The following is an 18986-nucleotide window of genomic DNA, read 5'->3' on the forward strand; positions in this document are numbered from 1 at the left end:
TTCTTCCCCCAATTATATCATGGAAAGCAGTGAATATTCAGGATCAGAGTTTTCCTTCTCCTAGATGGGCTACTTTCCCAAGCTGATGAGCCCATCTGCCCCCTCTATAACACATGCAGAAACCATCTTCTTGGCCATTGGACCCACTATTGTTCTTGTTTACTCAATCTGCCAGAGCCTGTCTTCACATGCAGGGGAAGTCCCTAACTCACCGAACATTTGAGAGCCATCGGCTATCCTAATCTGGTTTAGTCGGCCAGTTAAAGTCATTTCCCAGGGTGTGGTCACTGTCACATGCTGATGGCTTCTAGGAGCCACAGGTGAGAGCTGAGTGCAGGGTGGGGACCAAAGGTAGACAAACTACCCCAGAAGGAGGTCCTATCCTTCCCCTAACACCCCTGTACAGACATGGCAACTAACATATAAAACATGGATTTGGAAGTTCATTTCAATGAGCATGTAATTCCATGTTCTGCCAGCATGGATGCATCAAAGAATGTATTTTCATATTAGCCACTCAAGAAATTCCTTTAAAAGTTAGGAAATAAGAAATGAAAACTGAAACAATTTTCCAGCTATAGGGGGGTAGATGTTAATGGATTACAGGCCATGCATTTGTTGAACTGTTAGGGGTGGACAAACTGCCGCCTTTGGTGCAATGGGAGGGAAGGAGAGATGAGAGGGAAGGATCACACACAAAAATGAGACTTTGCCCCTTGCTGCACCAATAAACAGTATGTGGCCCCCAGAAGGCTACTCCTGAAGGAATGCAGCCTTCCTTATCAATAGAATTCCCTTTCAGTGGAGGCCTGCCTGGCACCAACTTTGCAAAGACATACACACACCAGGGATTTGGGCAGCAACCAATGGGTAGTATTTAATTAAGCTTTACTCAGAGTAGATGTGTTGAATCAATGGACCTAACAGTAATGTTCATTATATTCATGGGCCTAGTAAAAGTAAAGGTAAAGGGACCCCTGACCATTAGGTCCAGTCGTGACCGACTCTGGGGTTGTGGCGCTCATCTCGCTTTACTGGACGAGGGAGCCGGCGTTCAGCTTTTGGGTCATGTGGCCAGCATGACTAAGCAGCTTCCGGCGAACCAGACCAGTGCACAGAAATGCCATTTACCTTCCCGCTGGAGCGGTACCTATTTATCTACTTGCACTTTGATGTGCTTTCAAACTGCTAGGTTGGCAGGAGCAGGGACCGAGCAACGGGAGCTCACCCCGTCGCAGGGATTCAAACTGCTGACCTTCTGATTGGCAAGTCCTAGGCTCTGTAGTTTAACCCACAGCGCCAACTGCATCCATGGGCCTACCTTGAGTTAATTTTAGTTCACTACTATCCAATGTTTGAATGTTTTTACTCTGACTATCTGATGGTATTCCATGCTGATACAACTCAGAGTAGACACGTTGAAATTAATAAACATGACTAAGTTTGGTCTATTAGTTTTAAAAGGTCAGCTCTGAGTAGGACTTAGATGAATAGTTTTTAATTATGTATTTTTATTACTGCATTTTCATTTTGTTGTACATTGCTTTAGGAATTATCATTATGATTATTATTTTTGGCCGTGAGAAGTGATTCATAAATTTAATTATGTTAATCAGTGATGGCCAAACTTGGCCCTCCAGCTGTTTTGGGACTACAACTCCCATCATCCCTAGCTAACAGGACCAGTGGTCAGGGATGATCAGGGATGATGGGAATTGTAGTCCCAAAATAGCTGGAGGGCCAAGTTTGGCCATCACTGCTGTAAATCAACTCAAAGAAAAAGGGTTACCCATCCCTGATCTATGTCAAAGGAAACCCACTAACCTAAAGCCAACCAGCTAGGAAAATGTTCATCTCTGAGAAATAAATTTTCACTTAACAGATCACCTTCCATTGATTAAAACACATACCCCTCTTAGACTAATAGTGCTTTTGCCAACCCAAGGACTGTCATGTTAGAGCAGATGCTATTTGCCTTCTCTTATATGCAGAGGAAGCTGTGTGAGGAATTACATTACATTCTGTAAAGAACTGGAGGTGAACAAGAGTTGTGCATAAGTGGAGATGGAAGTTGGCAGAAAAGTCTCATGTTCTGCTGTGGAGATTTCTGTGTTTGCCATTGTTCCGAAAAGGTTATTAGCAGGCTGCAGTACAAACCGTCCTGAAGTGTTCGCTATGCCTTTGTCTGACTACAGAGTTTTTACAAGCCCTATTTTCTTTGAGAGCTGACAGCATAATGGTCCTGGACAAAGCCAAATTAACATCTGCATGTTCACTAGGGGATGGGCCAAGCTCTTTTATAGGAGAGAAAAAAGAAAAGCAATTCAGCAGCAGCCGTACAAAGGAGAGAGGGAGAGAGAGATTATTTTATTTCTTTGTGGTCCACCAGAAAGAGGCAGACCCCGTGTTGGGGTTATAACTTGACCACAACTTTATTAACATTTATAGTATTATGCAAAATTGAGAAAGAGCCTTGTGGCACCTTAAACACTAAAAGGTTTTAGTTATTAATGAACTAGCATCCTTTTGATATTATCAAGAGAAACATTTTTCTTCAAGAAATGGACTAGAGATGTTGTCCAATGCCACACCCCACCCACTGGTGTGAATGAGATTCAGTGCAACGTGCTATATATTGGTGAAAAAGCCACAGTTCCAAAATGTGATAGGTACTGTACTGCAGTGTGAAAGGAACTTTAGAAAAACAGAAGTGTAGCATTATAGTTAGGAAAACTAGTGCAATATTCCCTAAATCTGAATGCATCCAATGTCGCCACTCCCCAACCTTTCAACACATGCATGCTTCTGTCCCCCCCCCCCTAATTTGCCCATGACAATTGCAGGAAAGAAGTGTATGCAGCACACTGCCCTAAATTTCATCACTTTTCTTTCTCAATTTTCTGGGTTAAAGCAGTTGCAAATGGATTTTTTTCTCGAAACAACACAGAATGAGTGCTAAACTTCCACTAGATTTTCAGAAGTGTCTTTTGCAGTGTGAAAGCTCAAAGAGGGAAATATTGGGGAAATGGAATGAAGTTCTGTGTCAGTGCAGCCTTTGATTGACCAGTGGACAGACAGATAGTAGTTGTTCATGTTTAGGCCACACATGAATGGGTATTTTCAGTAGTGCTTTACCTCTCCCCAGACTGTGGAATGTTCTCCCCAGGGAGACGTAACTGGGACTATCCTTCTCAGTCCCTAGGCACCAAGCACCCTGGCAAAAACATTCACCTTGTTTACTCAGGCCTTTGGTAATTCAGTTATCTTCTATGGTGATGTTCATTTTTTAGTGGGTGGGTACAACTCGTCCTTCTGAATATTACTAGATTAATATTTTAGGTATTTTGGATTATACATTGTTTTAACATTTTCTGACTACTGCTGTGTCAAAATCTGTCCTCCAATTTCTAAAACTGTTTTCTTCACCAGTGAAATAGACTTTGCATGTTTCTCTCTTTGTACTTCTGATGGGTGCAGGACCAATATTAATTTGTTGCTGTAAAGTAGCTATGAGTGTTTTATGTGTATGTTACAAGTAGGTAGCCATGTTGGTCTGCCGTAGTCGAAACAAAATAAAAAAATTCCTTCCAGTGGCACCTTAGAGACCAACTAAGTTTGTTATTGGTATGAGCTTTCATGTGCATGTGGTATCTGAAGAAGTGTGCATGCACATGAAAGCTCATACCAATAACAAACTTAGTTGGTCTCTAAGGCGCTACTGGAAGGAATTTTTTTAATTTTGTATGTGTATGTTGTTATCTGCATTAAACATTTCTCCAGTGCCTTCTGAGCTGCTGCTGCTTCCGGAACTAAAAAAGGGCCCATGGGAGACGTTACCTCATGAAGTCTTCCCCTGGGTTTTAACTGAAATGTGGGGAGCTAGGAGGGGAGCTAGCGAGCTCCTGAGATCAGTGTGCTCACTTTCTTTGTTTTTAATTAATTTTTAATTAATTTTTAATTTCTTTTACTTTAAAAGACTTTGGTTCAAATAGTTTTCCTTTAAAGTAAAAGCAGGGATTTCCCATGAAACAACAATTAAAAAGACTTAACTTTAAAACAACAGCAACCAGCAGCCAGGTATATGGAAGGCCCTTTGCACTTACTGGAAAGCTCAGTTGAGAAAGGACGCCATTGGGTCAACAGGAAGTGTGGGCACCCAGGAAGGCTGCAGAGTGCAAATGCAATTTCTTTTCTCATAAATTTATGAAGAACATTGGGGGGGGGGGATACAGGATAAATATTTGGCACAACAATAATAACTGAGGCAGAACACTGCTTCTCCCACCCATGAAGAGGACCAAATTCAACAAAGGGCCCTGAGGTATGTGGATGGGTGTAAAAATGTGTTACTGCCCCTTGAAAGTACCGGGGTCCTAGGCTTTCTTCAGTTAAGGACCATGGTTAGGCTGATTGTAGCAACAGGTAGACATATCTTCAAGAAAATCTGTTTTAAAATAGCTATACAGAAGTATAATGTTTTATTATTTCTATAGCACCATCCATCTCTACTGTGTTGTGTAGAGTTTCTTAAGCAAGGACAGGTTCCTGCCCCTCAAGCATTTTACAATCTAATTATTCAGCTCTGGATGGCATAGAAAAAATATTCTCCAAATGTGTTAGTAATATCTTGTTAATGGCAAAAAAAAAAATGATCTACATGTTTATATGGTTTAATACAAATGGATATCCATTTCATCCAGATTTTTTTTTTTTTAATGCAGTGTCTTAGTTTTGGCTTCTCTGTGGTTTAGGGCAGCCATCCCTTTCAAATCTTGAGTCAATTGCTATTGTGGACTTGGCATGAGGCATCCAGACCAGCAATGGTTTCAAATTCAATGATTACTAACCATGATGGCTATGTTCCACCTCCATTGCTGGAGATAGCATGCCTTTGAATGCCAGTTGCTGCGGTCACAAGTGTGGAGAGTGATGTTGTGCTCAGGCCCTGCTTGTAGGTTTCTCATAGGCATCTGGCTGGCCACTGCGAGAACAAGATGCTGTACTATATGGGTGGCCATTAGCCTGATCCAGCAGCCTCTTCTAAATTCTTAAATTTATTTGCTTGCTTTCTTGATCTGCAAATTCTTCAGACTTTTATTACTTGACCCCTGCCCTTGTGTCTACAACTTCCTAGGATGACAGTGTTGGAGGGGGGAATGAAACAATTTTTTCTAAACTCGTATATCAAAAAAATATTAATTAAAAAAAGATTTTCAGACATGGAGCAATGCAGTAGATGATCCTGGCTGCATTCCTAACCTGTTTAGGTTCTGGTGAATATTAGCTATTCATTCTCAGGTTCTCTTTATGTCTTCTATTAAATTTTTACTTTCATAAAACATTTATCACCTAATATTAATTTGAAACCAAAATATTTTCCGTGACATAAAAATATACAGCCCCTCCTCCCGTCCCCCACATACTATTGTCCCTTTTGCAACTGTCAGATATCTCATGGTACCATGGTATCACTTGTTAATGCTGCACTGCTGCTTGTTTTCGCTGCAAAAATAAGAGGAAGAGTGTGTGGTACAACTTCAGACAGTCACTGCTATCAGGAATCCTGCCCTGACCTCTGGAGACCCCTTTTTGTGAGAGAATCCAATTTGTTGATGCACATGCTTGAGTGCCTCACAGCTTGCCCATAAGTTTGCTTTTGCTAAATCAGTTGCATATGAAGAGCTTATTAAAATGTCATTAATGGCAACCATATAATTATCATTAAGTTGGTTATCTACTAGGCACTGCGCTGGTTCCTGATATGAGTGCAGGCACTGGCATTCTGATTTTAAAGGAATATTGTGTCTGTGCTTCAGAACCTGCTAACTGTGGTGACTTCTGAAGAGCCTGAATATACCAGCCTCAAGAAAAGCTCCCACAGGGGGATTTTCACCTATCAAAATTCTGAGAAAGGGCCATATACCTGCTTGCATCAATATCCAGGCTGGACGAGCACCCTAACCCATCTCCAAAATAGGGAGGAAGGGTTTTCTTTCTTCTCATCAGTGTCCCTTGGAAAGACTACAACTCCCAAGAGTTGCTGCTCTGGACGCCCTGATGTGCTGTCATCAGGGTGACAGAGAAAAAAGGAGAAAGAAAAGTCATTTTCCTGCTCTTTCCTCACTGCTCCTGCCAGCAAACTCATACTTAGAAGGGTGAAAATGCAGGAGGTGTTTGGGGTTGAAGAGTGGCAGGAAAGAAGGCCCAGTTATTCCCCAAGCCCCCCCCCCCATTGCTTTGAGAAGTAGTTTATCAGCTTTTTTCCCCCAGGGAGAACTAAGCCCTTTTACAGGTTAATCTGGTGAGCTCACCTAGCCCTATAGGTTAACTTTCCTTCACATTTGATTTAGGCAGAGGATTGTACTTAAGATATCCATCCAGTTAAATAAATAAATTTAATTCTGATTAACAGAATTTGATTCTTCGCTGGATCTAGTTATGGAGAAAGGGAGTGATTATAGCTTCATCACCCAAAATGTTCAGCTAAGGTTTTTGCAGAACAGGTTTCGGGGGGAAATATCTGCCTGAGATTCAAGAGATGTAATCCTTTGCCAGTCTGGATGGACAGCAATGGGCTCAGTTACTTTGAAGTGGCTGATAATATATCCATGTGATGCTCATGAGTTAATCAAGTGTCACTGTGTTTCATTCCACTCTCCACCCTTATAGAATTCCTCCCTGGGTGAGACCCACCTCTGTCTGAGCTCACTATACTGCAAGGCTTTGCGGTTTTAATGTGGTCTTGTATAATTTCATGGCTAGTATGTGTTGCAATGATTTTATGTTTTGTAAGCTTCCTTTGGCTTATAGTAAAATGGGGTTAAAAAGGGATTGACTGATTGACAGAAAAAATCAAAATGGGTTGCTGATGTAATTGAGTGGAAAGCCACTTTGAAAGGGTAGGGATTAGCGGATCACTGTCAAACAGGGAGGAGTTAGCAGTGCTGTACAGGGTTAAACAAAGTCTTCCATGCTGCGACATACTTTGCTTCCCTTGCCACTGTTTTGCTGCAGTAAACTTTTGAATGTGTATAAAAAATCTGGCTGTGTCTGTCATAGTAGAGACCACTTGATGAAAATGTAGTCTTTAACCATCTTAAATAAGAAATGAGCTCTTCTGCAAACCTGTGTGCCATGTGGCATGATTGGCAGTCTCTGATCCAGCATATAATAGATTATTAAGTTGCAGGTCACAACTGGGGTGCATCATTAGCAAGCGTTGCCATTCAGACAATGGGAGACGCAGAAAAGAGAAGGGGAAAGTTTGTATGTTGACTGCCCTGGTTTCATTTAGCCATGGGCAGCCATTCTGTTTGAGTAAGACTAAAATATTCCTATTTGCAAATACATATATATTGCATTGACCTGTCACTCAGGATTTACAGAGTTGTCTTTCTTATCAGAACACGAAGACAGGGGAAGACATTTTACGTGGAATGTCATGTGTCAGTCTAGGCTTAGATACCACAATAATGGGCACTGGAGGAATGTCAGAGAAGGGGAGAGAGGAAGACGAAATAAAAGCCAGCTCAGAGATATAGTGGGTATCTAAAATGAAGAGAAGCAGGTACTTAAGTATCCAATCAACTGACAATAAAAGAGGAAGCGTGAAATCGTTTCCAAGGAGCTGCAGCAAAGGCCTGAAGTAGATAAATAACAGTAGGTATAGATAATGGGGACCAGCTTGCAGCTCTGTGGTTAAGTGCACAGTCTGATGCAGCTCTTCCCATGGACTGTGGATATCATGCCTTCCGACATTCCATAGATAAAAAGACAGGCATCTTTGTATCACCCCTGCTCACATTCCATAGATTATTCTACAAGACCCGCCTATCTTGAAGGCTCTTCACTACCTGAACTGTATGCTGTATTCATTATTCTGCAATAGACCTGTCCTCCACTTATATAAACACACATTGATTGGTGGTTCTTTGACCGAATCACATACTTAAAATATATAATTTTACTTCTGTATGTGAACAACAATTTAAAATATACCTCTGCATCTGCAGCAGGTGTTTTGCATTGATGCATATGCCTTTACTAACACATAATGATGAAAATCCCTTTGTTCACCCCAAAAGGGTTGAGCTGCTACCAGTATTGCATGCAAATACTTGGAGAGCTTCTCCCTCTATCTCCCCTGCAAGCCTTTCCACACACCCCCCCCCCCATAAAATATAGATATACTTTGGGGTAAGGGAAGGCAGAAATCTCAGCTTTGGCATTCCCAGTCCCCAAATGGAACTGAACTGGAACTTGTATCCCTGGCAGGAAAAATCTTGCGCAAAGCATCATTTTCCCATTCAGAGTGCTAGAATGTTTAGACCCAAGTCTCATCCCCAATGGGAAACTGAGCCAAATTTTATCCATTCTCCCACACAGTCTTCAGCTATAACCCTATGCATATTTATCTGAGAATGAATTCCAGTCATTTTTTGTTAACACTTATAGCATTATGCTGTTATTTTCCTGGGAAGGGATATGAACCTTGACAAAAGTTGACTCTAACCATTCTTACTAGCAACTTGAACAAGCCATCCCTCCACAACAACAAACATAGAGGCAAGTTAAGTGCAGCGATTTAGTTGAGAAAACAGAGATTGTCCTTAGCAAATAGGAACAGGTAGAAAATATGAGAGATGTGGCTCGTCTGTGGCCAAGTTCCAGATGTGTTTGTATGTGTGTAAAGCCTCATTATCAAGAAGCCTACTCCCCCTGGAGCTTCTCACTGCCCCATAGTCCCTTCCCAGCTGCTACTGAATCTCTTTACTCTGGAGTCACCTTCTCTGTCTGCTTTGTCAAACTTTTGTTTGGTCTCTTGCTGACAACTCTGCCTTTCAGGGATGTGGGAGGGGGTTATTTTTCCTGTGCCCTCTTCTCTTCATTCACTTTACCTAGCCAACAAACTCCCCACATGCAATGAAGTGCCTGGCACAATTATTCCAAGCAGTGGGGATCTCACAGGGGAACCGCACCAGTTAACATGTTAAACCAAAAGGAAACAGCAGGCCAGAGCGTTCCATGCTCTGGCATAAAAAATGGATGATCTAATATTTTATTCATCAAATTCCCCTCTTCCTTTTTCTTTCATTTTTTTTTCCTCCCACAAGATCACGCTCCAGCTCCTCTCACGCTCCTTTCCCCTTGTTCTTGATAATGATGGCTGTATTATGCAGCTTTCCTTTAAGATGCCTCTCAGCCTCCCCTTTTTAAATGGCAGCACTGAATCTTTAGCTCCTGGGGGAGTGTTTCCTAATCTCTGCTGATTCCGGCAGCTCCGCCTCCTTGTGACTGGGCGGGCCATATGCAGATACATTCCCATATGGCATTAGGAACATTAGGAAGCTATAAGCTCTTTGGAACTTTATTCGCTCACTCAGCAACTCCAGCAGTGCTCCTGATACATTTGAAGGGGCATAAAAAGATGCTTAGCTGTCATAGTGAGTGGGTGCCTACAGTGAAATAAAGGTATTAAAGGTATGCATTCACTTGCCCATGTTCCATCACTAATCTAGCATCGTATCTAGGCTGTAATAAGTGGCAAACGTCACACTCTTGGGCCTGAATAAATCAACATTCCTGTGTGTTACTAGTCATGGCTTCAGCTAAAACAAACAAGGAAATGTGTTCCGGTGACAAAGGAACTGCATGTGGAGTTGTCACTTGCTGGTAAAAACTCTGTTCCACAAAGGAATGCCGGTCTGTAGCAGCTCAAAAATATATCTTGCCAACATTAATTCCAAAGGGGCACAGTGGCTGTAAATCTAGTCACCTTCTTGCTGTCTTCTCTGTATGGATTCTGTTGGTTCCTTAATATGGTTTCTGTGCATTATTCACATTTAGGGGCATTTTACACGTGCATGCATTTCACTTGACTACTCATTGTTTCATCATGTCCAGATGAATGGGTAAACCAATTATACTGAAAAGTACTGTGTTTGTAAAGATATGAAAGTCCTGTTTGTGGTGTTTTGGTCCACAATGACCTGTTCACTCAGGCAACCCACCTGTTGATGCTTCTGTCATCAAGTGAAGAGTACATGTACTGTCAACTGGCCTTTTCACCACCTTGACTTGCTTTTACCAGAACCTTCTACCTGGTGCATTTCTTTGGAGCGCATGCCTCCAAAAGTCATCTGCTCCCAACTATGGTACCAATGGTTTGGATTCAGGCTCGGTCAGTTGAATGTAGATCCCACTGAAATGGATGTGAAAAATTAGTTACAACTAAGTCAAAGGACCTAGATTTCAATGGGAACTAAGTTAAATTAACTTAGCCTGGATCCAACCCAAACTATGAGACATAGTTTGCACCACTTGATGTGGGAGGGTGGCACAAGGCTGCCACAATTCTTTTTAAATAGCCTCCCCCCACCCCATGCTGCTTTGAATTCACCTAGAGGGAAACCTACTTTCTGACCTCTGCTGATCTGAAACAAGGGAATACTATAAATCATGGGTAGGCAAACTAAGGCCCGGGGGCCAGATCCGGCCCAATCGCCTTCAAAATCCGGCCCGTGGATGGTCCGGGAATCAGCATGTTTTTACATGAGTAGAACGTGCCCTTTTATTTAAAATGCATCTCTGGGTTATTTGTTGGGCCTGCCTGATGTTTTGACATGAGTAGAATGTGTTTTTTTTTATTTAAAATGCATCTCTGGGTTATTTGTGGGGCAAAGGAATTTGTTCATCCCCCCCCCCCATTATAGTCTGGCCCCCCACAAGGTCTGAAGGACAGTGGACTAGCCCTCTGCTAAAAAAGTTTGCTGATCCCTGTAAATCTTCCCCACATTTTCTGGTTGTCTTATAATTTTGAGGGTCCATTTGTTGAACTGCCATAGTTTTTACACATGGGTAGTATAGTGACTGATGTGGCAGCACATTATTTATAGTGCTTAATCATGCACACATTAATTACCCATACCTGATTTGATCAAGACTTTAAAATATTATGGATTTATATCATGAATGTTCATTCATGTAACACATGCAAACTCTGAAAACATTCTCGTTTCTTCCTGGATGAAATTGTTGGTGTTTCCAGATCATTCTTCCTGATTTGTCTGCAGGGAGGCTAGATGGCTAGATTTGGTATTTAATGAGCAATCACCTTGATTTTTTTGTGGGGAGGCTAGACGATATTACAGAAAAATTAATGGTCATCCCACACTTTCCCCCGTGACTTTCCTTATTGCAAGGAGTCCAGTCTTTTGGGGAGGCACAAGAGCTCCAAAATGACTTCAATTGAGCAACCTGAATTTTGCCAGTATGTGATTGTCTGCCGCCCCAAAATAGTGACAGTCTTGAAGTGCCCTGTGACCGATTTGATGGATTTTGGTAATCCAGAACAACAGTCTGAGCTTTCCTCATGTTTTGAAAAAAGTGAGAGACTGCCCTCCCCCTATTTCTAATAAAGCCTTCTAACAGAGTTTTTTTATCACCTCCTACCCCTATGGAATAATACCCTTCCATTAGGGTTGGCCGAATCCATCTATTTCTCATCAGTGTCACTTCTCCTTGCATTCTTCCTTAGGCCGATTCCATCCTTCATCTGCATTAATCAACTAAGTTTGATGGATTTTTTTAAAAAACACTTTAGGAAAAACATACCTGGGGTGGATTTACCTGCTGTGTGATTCTGGTCCTTCATGTCATTCCAGGCAATATTTGTTGTTTTTGTAAGCACACATACATCCCAAAACTCATTTCTCTCACATGCCCTTTGTTCGTATTAATTATATTTTAATGATATTTTATGGACACATGCTTTCCTTCACCATCTTCTGTGAATGACACCACTGAACTCATATCAGGACCTTTTGAAGTCAGCCACCACCTGTACTAATAGCTGTGGGTATCCTGAAATGCATACTTTTTGCCAGTCACAACAAAGATGCTTGTGGAAAACTGGCTAGCAGGACCTGAGCACAAGAACACTCCCACCACTGCGGTTTCCATTAACTGGTACTTAGAACCATTACTGCTTCTGATCATGGAGGCAGAACACAGCCCTTATGGCTAATAGCCACTGATAGCCTGATAGGACTGAGAGTACAGAGCAAATTGGGCAAATTCACTGAGAGACCAATACCCCCTGCAGAAAGGTTCTTCCACATCAAATAGTTGAAATATTGGCAGAGCAGCATTATACTAGTCATTAGAACACTCATTTAAAAATTAGCAATCCCTCTCTCAGCTAAAACAAAATGCAGGAACAGCAGAATAAGCATATTAAAAGACAATTTGTCCAGTCATTTGGGCAAGTAGGTTTTTCATGACATCTCAAGTTTTTGTATGCAAAAAAATTGCACAGTTCCAAGTCATTTCAAATTCATGCTGTGCAACACTGAAGTTCTGCCTTATAACACTCAATAAATAAAAGTTCTTAGCTTTCAGGTGTTGATACAGGGCCCAGGAATATAAAGCCACGGTGAAATGACAGCCGTGGAGTGCATGTTCTGACATTTGAACATGAGGGTCTTTAAAAAGAAGCACTGTTTAGCATCTCCTCTGTACAGCCACTCTCTGCTCCTTGAAAGTCTGTAACCCTCACCAGAACTTTCTTTTTAGTCATGTCAAAGAATGCCAGTGTCCTTACATTCACTGAACACCAGCACTGCACTGAACTTGTGGTAGGGTAAACATATCTTCACCTGCTTGACAGGTGCTTTTAGTAATCAGAAAAGTCATGCTGATGCTTGGTTGTCTTTTCTTCCTTCCTTCCTTTATTTTTTGAGCATTCATTCAGGCATTGGGTTTGTTTGTTTTCCCACCTTTTGGAAATGGTGTGAAAGAAACACACAGTCCATTTGTACTTTAGGAATTACTTGACTGCCTTACCATTCTGTTCCCCATTGTCACGGGGGTGTATTGCAGAAACTAATCCTGTTTTTGAGTTTAGAAACATCCCTAGAAAGTGCTGCAGCCAGTTGAAATAGATGGTTCTGGTCTAGGCAGCTCAATGATCTGACTCAGTATAAGGGAGCTTAATGTGTTTGAAAGTGCTTTTATATCAGGGGTTTCCCCATTGCCAAGGGCAAGTACCTTTCCTGCACAAGTAATGCGGTGTATGGTGGTATTAGTTACCAATTCCCTCTTTACAACTCATTTCCAGCCATTCCTATCCTGAGCTGAGTAACAGATATTCATTCATCTTCTGTAAAAAAAAATTTAAAAAAATACTTTTGCATATATTTGTATGAAGTAGTATGTGAACCACCCTGAGACTTGAAGGTATAGGGCAGTATATAAATTCAATAAATGATGATGATGATGATGATGCACAAAGCAACATGCATGAGGTGCATGATGGGGTGCAGAGACACTGTCATGCACAGTAGTTTGAGTAGAGCTGCAAACAACTCTCATGGTTGGAGGTTTTGTCAAAGATCTTGGCAGATTGCTACCACATTCTGATATTCCACAGAATGCTACTTGTTTTTGACAATGAGCATATGCCATACTGCATAGCAGCAGAGACATTTGTCTGTATGTTATGTGTCTTTCATCCTTGGATGTTACTCTGTTACTCTGTTTCTCCACCTTTTGACACCTTCTCTGCTGTTGCATGTGATAAGATCTTGCACTGCTGTGCTGAGATTATATTGTCAGGTGTAGGGTCAAAACACATTAGTTAATGGACTGTATCTCCCTCTTAAGAATTTATCAATGCAATCATAGGTCTTTAGGCCTTGGAAGGATCTGGCAGTGGCAGGTAAGAACAGATTGGTTCATCACCATTGCAAATTATTACCAAGTTGTATTGCTTTAGAAGATTGTCCCATAGACTACAAAGCTGAGGTGACAAATTATGTCAACATTGCTAGTTGGCTTGTATGGGTGGTAAAAACTGAAAGTTGGCTTTGTATACCTAGCATTGGGGGAAAGTACATTTGCGTGACCAGGCGGTGACAGCCCCAGCCGCCAGAGATCATAAGGAAGGAATAAAGACCCTGACAATGTTATATGGAATTAAAATTAGGCCACAGCTTTATTAAACTTCCAAACGGAGGAAGACCTTGGCTTAGGCCTTGGGCGTGTATCCCTCCCAGCCCCCCAGCCGGGGGGAACTGGGGCTCATCAGGGTAAATGGGATATGGGGGTGTTCTGTGAGACATAAGTGTAGCAGGCAGCCAAACACACATCCCCACATGCAGGGAGGTTCACTGACGACCTTTCAGTGTATGGCCAGTGACACCCATATACATAACCCCTTTAAGAGGGGGACCCTGGAATCACTGCTGCAAGGGGGTGAGTCACCACTTGACACACACACACACACCCCAATATAGAGAAGAAAAGACTAAAGGATTTCACCCAAGGCTATAACTGCCCAAGTTGTGACAAATCGCTACGGGGAAGACAAAACCTGCCAATGCAGGAAAATTTCTTCCCGGTCCTTCAACAGCAACCAGTCCAAGACCATAGCAGTGCCCGCTAAACAGGAAGAAAAAGTTAGCCTGTAAACAAGACACATTAAACAAAGGGAGGGTAGGGAGGGTGAATCTCCAGAGCGGACTGTCTGGCTATTGTCAGCTCCACGCCCTATTTATAAATGGGGCTGGCCCCACCTCCCAGTAAGAAACTTGATTACTGAGGCTGGGCGTGAACCTCCAAAAATTAACACTGAGAGGCAAGCCAGCCCCTGTTTGCCAGTAAGCTCCCTGGGAACAGTAGCCCCATGCATGATCCCGCAAAGGGCACCCACAATATAAAGTGTGAGTGCTCATTATGTCACAAGGTGATACGTGATATGAACACCATTTGTTATATGCACAAAGCACAACTGGTTTTATTGCTAATCCTCCTATTATATCTTGATTGGTTATAATAGTTTAGCTGCCTTGGGGGTCTTTTAAAGACAGAAAGGCAGGGTGTAAATATTTTATTATAACTATGACTGCACTAACAACAACAGAGATATGATGACCTAGAAACAATTCTGGGCAAAATTCGAGAGTGAACAGAGCTGACACAATAGATAGTGTTACTTGATAATACTTAATGTTATTATAGCAGTTCGTATGCTATGTATTGTAGTCCTTAAGGTAAGGTAAGTCAGTATTATTATGCCCCATACTGCATGTGAATGGGTGGAGATAGAGAGAGAGAGAGAGTGAAGCATGTGAAAGTATAGTTGGTACCCACTTAGAGTGAACAAGGATCAGGCAGACACAGCTTTGGAGAAAGAGAAGGTGAGGTTTTATTGCTGAGCAATAAGGACCCAGTTGGAATCTCTTCCAAAAGACTGGGACCCCGAGAGACAGAACTCCTGAGGTCTTTATACCTGAGCAAATCACAGCAAATCACAGATCAAGAGACAGTCATGGGACAGTCACGAATGCCAGCGAAAATTAGCCAATTAGCGTGCTTCTTGCCATGCTTACGGCTCCTGGTCAAGTGCGGAGCTCTACTCCCAACTTCTGCTTTCCGTTGTCTGCACAAATGATGCACAATGATGCACAATCTGACCTTTCCCCCAGTTCTGACAGAACAGGGAGTTTGGAGTTTTTGTGGTTTGGCCCTTCCTGTTCTTGTGGATTATTTTAGCCTGCATTTGAGGGGGATTTTGTACCAGTGTCTCTGATTCATGTCTTTCCCCTTTTGTTCAGGGTACACGGATGTTTTCTAGGGGAAAGGTCGGTTCTAAAGTTGCTGTTCCAAGCAGTTTGCAGTTAGCTAAGGCAAAGCTTTCCTTTGATTCAAAATGGATTATAAAAATACTGTAAGCCCTGATTATGTGTGAGCATATGTGAATATATTGATTACTGATAACTGATTATATGAATAGCATAAGGGTAGCCCTTCTTTCCTTGCCTCAAGAGGTGCTTGCCCAACACCACCAGGTGAGTTCATGGAAGATGTGAGATTTGAATCAGGGGCTTTCTGATTTGTCTGATCTGTCTCTCAGCCACTATATTACATGTATGGCAATGAGAGTTCCATCTCTCCAAAATTTTATTTCTGCAGTGAGATAGGGATAACTTCTTGAAGGATCCCCAATAGACATCATGCATGAATAGAGAGGGACTGCAAACAAGCTTTCTTGGTATCAGCTCCCTCGTTTTGAAATTTAATCCTACATTGGTTTTTTATTACAGTTGAATTCTGGAGATTATGGGAAAAGAGTGGGAGACAAAAACCCTTCTGAATATTAGGATGTTCCAGTGACGGAAGTGGAGTTTCAGGAGGGCGGAATCACTTGGCTTACAATTGCAAGGTGGCCCATTCCCCCCTTCTTCTTTTTTTACTCTCTCTCTCTCTTTTAAAAAAGTCAGATAAGTAGCCTGTCTATCAAGAGTATTTCTACTGCAGGAGATTTCAGAGACAAGGCAGAAAAGAGGAAGGATAAGGACAGCTTTATGAAACCTTTTATACAAGTTGGAAACTCCATGTAATATTTCCAAGGTCATTAGTCATTATGAACATGCTCTCAGATGATGAATCCCAAAGCCAAGGTATTTCTTTGATTTAAAACTAATTTTCCGAGTTAGAGCTTAGAAACATGAATGAGAGACACATGGATTTTGTAAACAACTTTGAGGTTTTTAACAATCAAGCAGTTTATAAATTTTATGAAATAAATAAATACATGAAGATTGCACCCAAAATGTCTAAGCCTGGGGGGCCTCACACCCACTAGAAATGGGAAAAATGTGATTTATAATACTTTTTCTTAGGTCAAACATTTCCCTTTGTCTTGCCTGAGTTGGGTAGAGAAAGGCATGTCAGAAGTGGTCAGAACAGCACCCCAGTGTAAATGTGCATTGCCATTTAGTTAATCTACACCAATTGCAATGTGCTTCTATTCAATGACATGCATATTCTGGGTGAATGTGTGCATTTCCTCTGTATGTCTTTTAGGATTTTTTTTTAAAAATCATCATTTTTGTCTGACAGCATACAGGGCCAATCAATACAGCATATGCCTCCTTCTGTCCCATATAAAGGGAATATTTACTTGTGAGAGTGATTCTAAGAATCCCTAATAATTAAAAAATACTCTAATGAATGCAGTTAATTTCCTATTCTGAAAATTTGTCGGGAAAGCACTTTTGCCATATTAGCATATTTTGCAAGGTTAATGTAGTGTACTTAATAAGATAAATAAAGCTTGTCATGATATTTCAGGCAAATTTTAACAAGAGAATTCAAAACCATTCTGAAAGCCCTAATCTCTTGGTGTTGTTGAAACTTTGCTTGTTCATGCTGAAACTTTAACTCCTGAGCTTCCGCTAGGAATTTAGGTCATTGCCATCATGCTAAAGGCAGCTCCTGTATATGGGAACTGAAGATGCTCACAAGAAAGATTGGTGTCGCTTTTGTGGTATGGAAATAATAGAAGCTGAGACGAGTTTCTGCATGAGATGAGTTGAAGCAGACAGAACTGCCATGAGATAGAATGGGGGAGTCAAGGAATTAGGAAGGGGAGAATCAGCCTGTTTCTGCACCATATCAGTTTCACATAAAAGCTCCTGTAAATCTATCTCATCCATTTTTGCGTTATTCTGGATGTGTGTGATATAATTTGCATGAAAACTGAAACTGAAATTTGTATATTAAATGTATTTTCTCTCATAATGCAGATTTCTAAACCTAGATTCCCTCAAAATAAGTACTTATAATAAGTCTATTTTGATGAGGTCACATTTAAAGGTGAACTTGCCCGATTTTCGCTTTCCAAAACAGTACGGAAACTGAAATGCAGCCATTCTTTGAAATTTGCACTTTACCTAATTTTGCAGTGCTGTCCTCCAGCCATGTAATATTTGAAAAATGCATATACTGCAGTAAAGTGTGCATACAAATGCATGTATTGGTGATCATTTAGAAAAAAATGCATGCAAAAATGTGCATATCAGGATAAATTTGCACTAAAATGCTAATAAATTTTCATGAGATTGCTGTACAAATGTGACGAATTGGATTTAAGAATAGCACAGGTGGGCAAACCGTTTCAGCCTGAGGCCCATTTTCCTTGCTGGGCAACCTTCCAAGGAGCCACACATGCATCCCTTTAGCATCCATCTAGACAGCCAAGAGGCGTTATTAGAGTTCAAGGACATATTTCAGCCAGGAAAAAACACTTGGGGCGGAGGCAGGGCCAAAAAGAGTGTGGCCAGGGGAGAGTCCTGAGAGCCAATTAGACCCTAAGCTTGAGGTCCCCCATCCCAAATTTAACAACATGCATGAGTATCAGGGCTACCCTGCCATCCCCGCTTCCTCCAAGGAAGGCTGCAAGGAGATCAGAAGCTTCTGCCTGCGACCATCCAGTGATTTACAGTGTCCAAACCTGTACAACACATCACGATGCCATCCACAGTTTCGGGAAACAAGTCAACTCCAAACCATGGCTTACAATCCTGGCTTGTTTCTCTACCAAAACCACAACCGACAGCTACCAGAGCTCTCAGCTTCAATCAAGCATGCAAACTCAGTGCACTAAAACTAGATGGTTTCCCCAATGTTTTCCCCATGCAAGTGAAGCCAACCATTGCTTGCCATTTCTGCATCCCAAGCCTTCCTAAGGAAAAAAATTAATAAAATCTGAATGAATATTTCAACCCCTCTCTGGTATGTGCACAGACACTTCCTATTTCCCTCCTTGGGCTTTTATCACTAGCAGTAGGATGCAAAGCGATATGCATAACAGCAAGAAGAGTGAGGCACAGAAGGAGCCTGCATTAATGTTGCCGGTGTGCTGACTGTGCACCTAACTTGCCTGTAGCTGCTCCCATTCACTGTATTACCTCTATTTCCAAGGCCAACAGGCTGGTGCAGAATGAGGCATGGCAGATTACAGGGATCAAAGGAACACCCAACCGCATCCATTGCAGATGCAGCCCCTGGAAATATTCAGTGCAGATGTGCCCTCCAGCAGTGGAGATATAGCAGACAATTTTAGTAATAAACAATCAGGTGGAGTGGTGCAGCCACGGGGTTTGATGAGAGCTTGCGATGGGTTTTGAAGAATTTCAATTTCA

General features: G+C 41.7%; 1 protein-coding gene across 1 annotated transcript in view; it reads left to right on the plus strand.

Moving 5' to 3' along the window:
- The window catches only part of LSAMP (limbic system associated membrane protein), a gene marked incomplete at its 5' end in the record, with an annotated part of 235479 nt that overhangs the window by 127199 nt on the left and 89294 nt on the right, over window positions 1–18986 (plus strand). The gene's annotated exons all lie outside the window — the stretch shown is intronic.

This window comes from Podarcis pityusensis (genome assembly GCF_964106645.2).
Source record: "Podarcis pityusensis genome assembly, chromosome: 4".
Lineage (NCBI taxonomy): Eukaryota > Metazoa > Chordata > Lepidosauria > Squamata > Lacertidae > Podarcis > Podarcis pityusensis.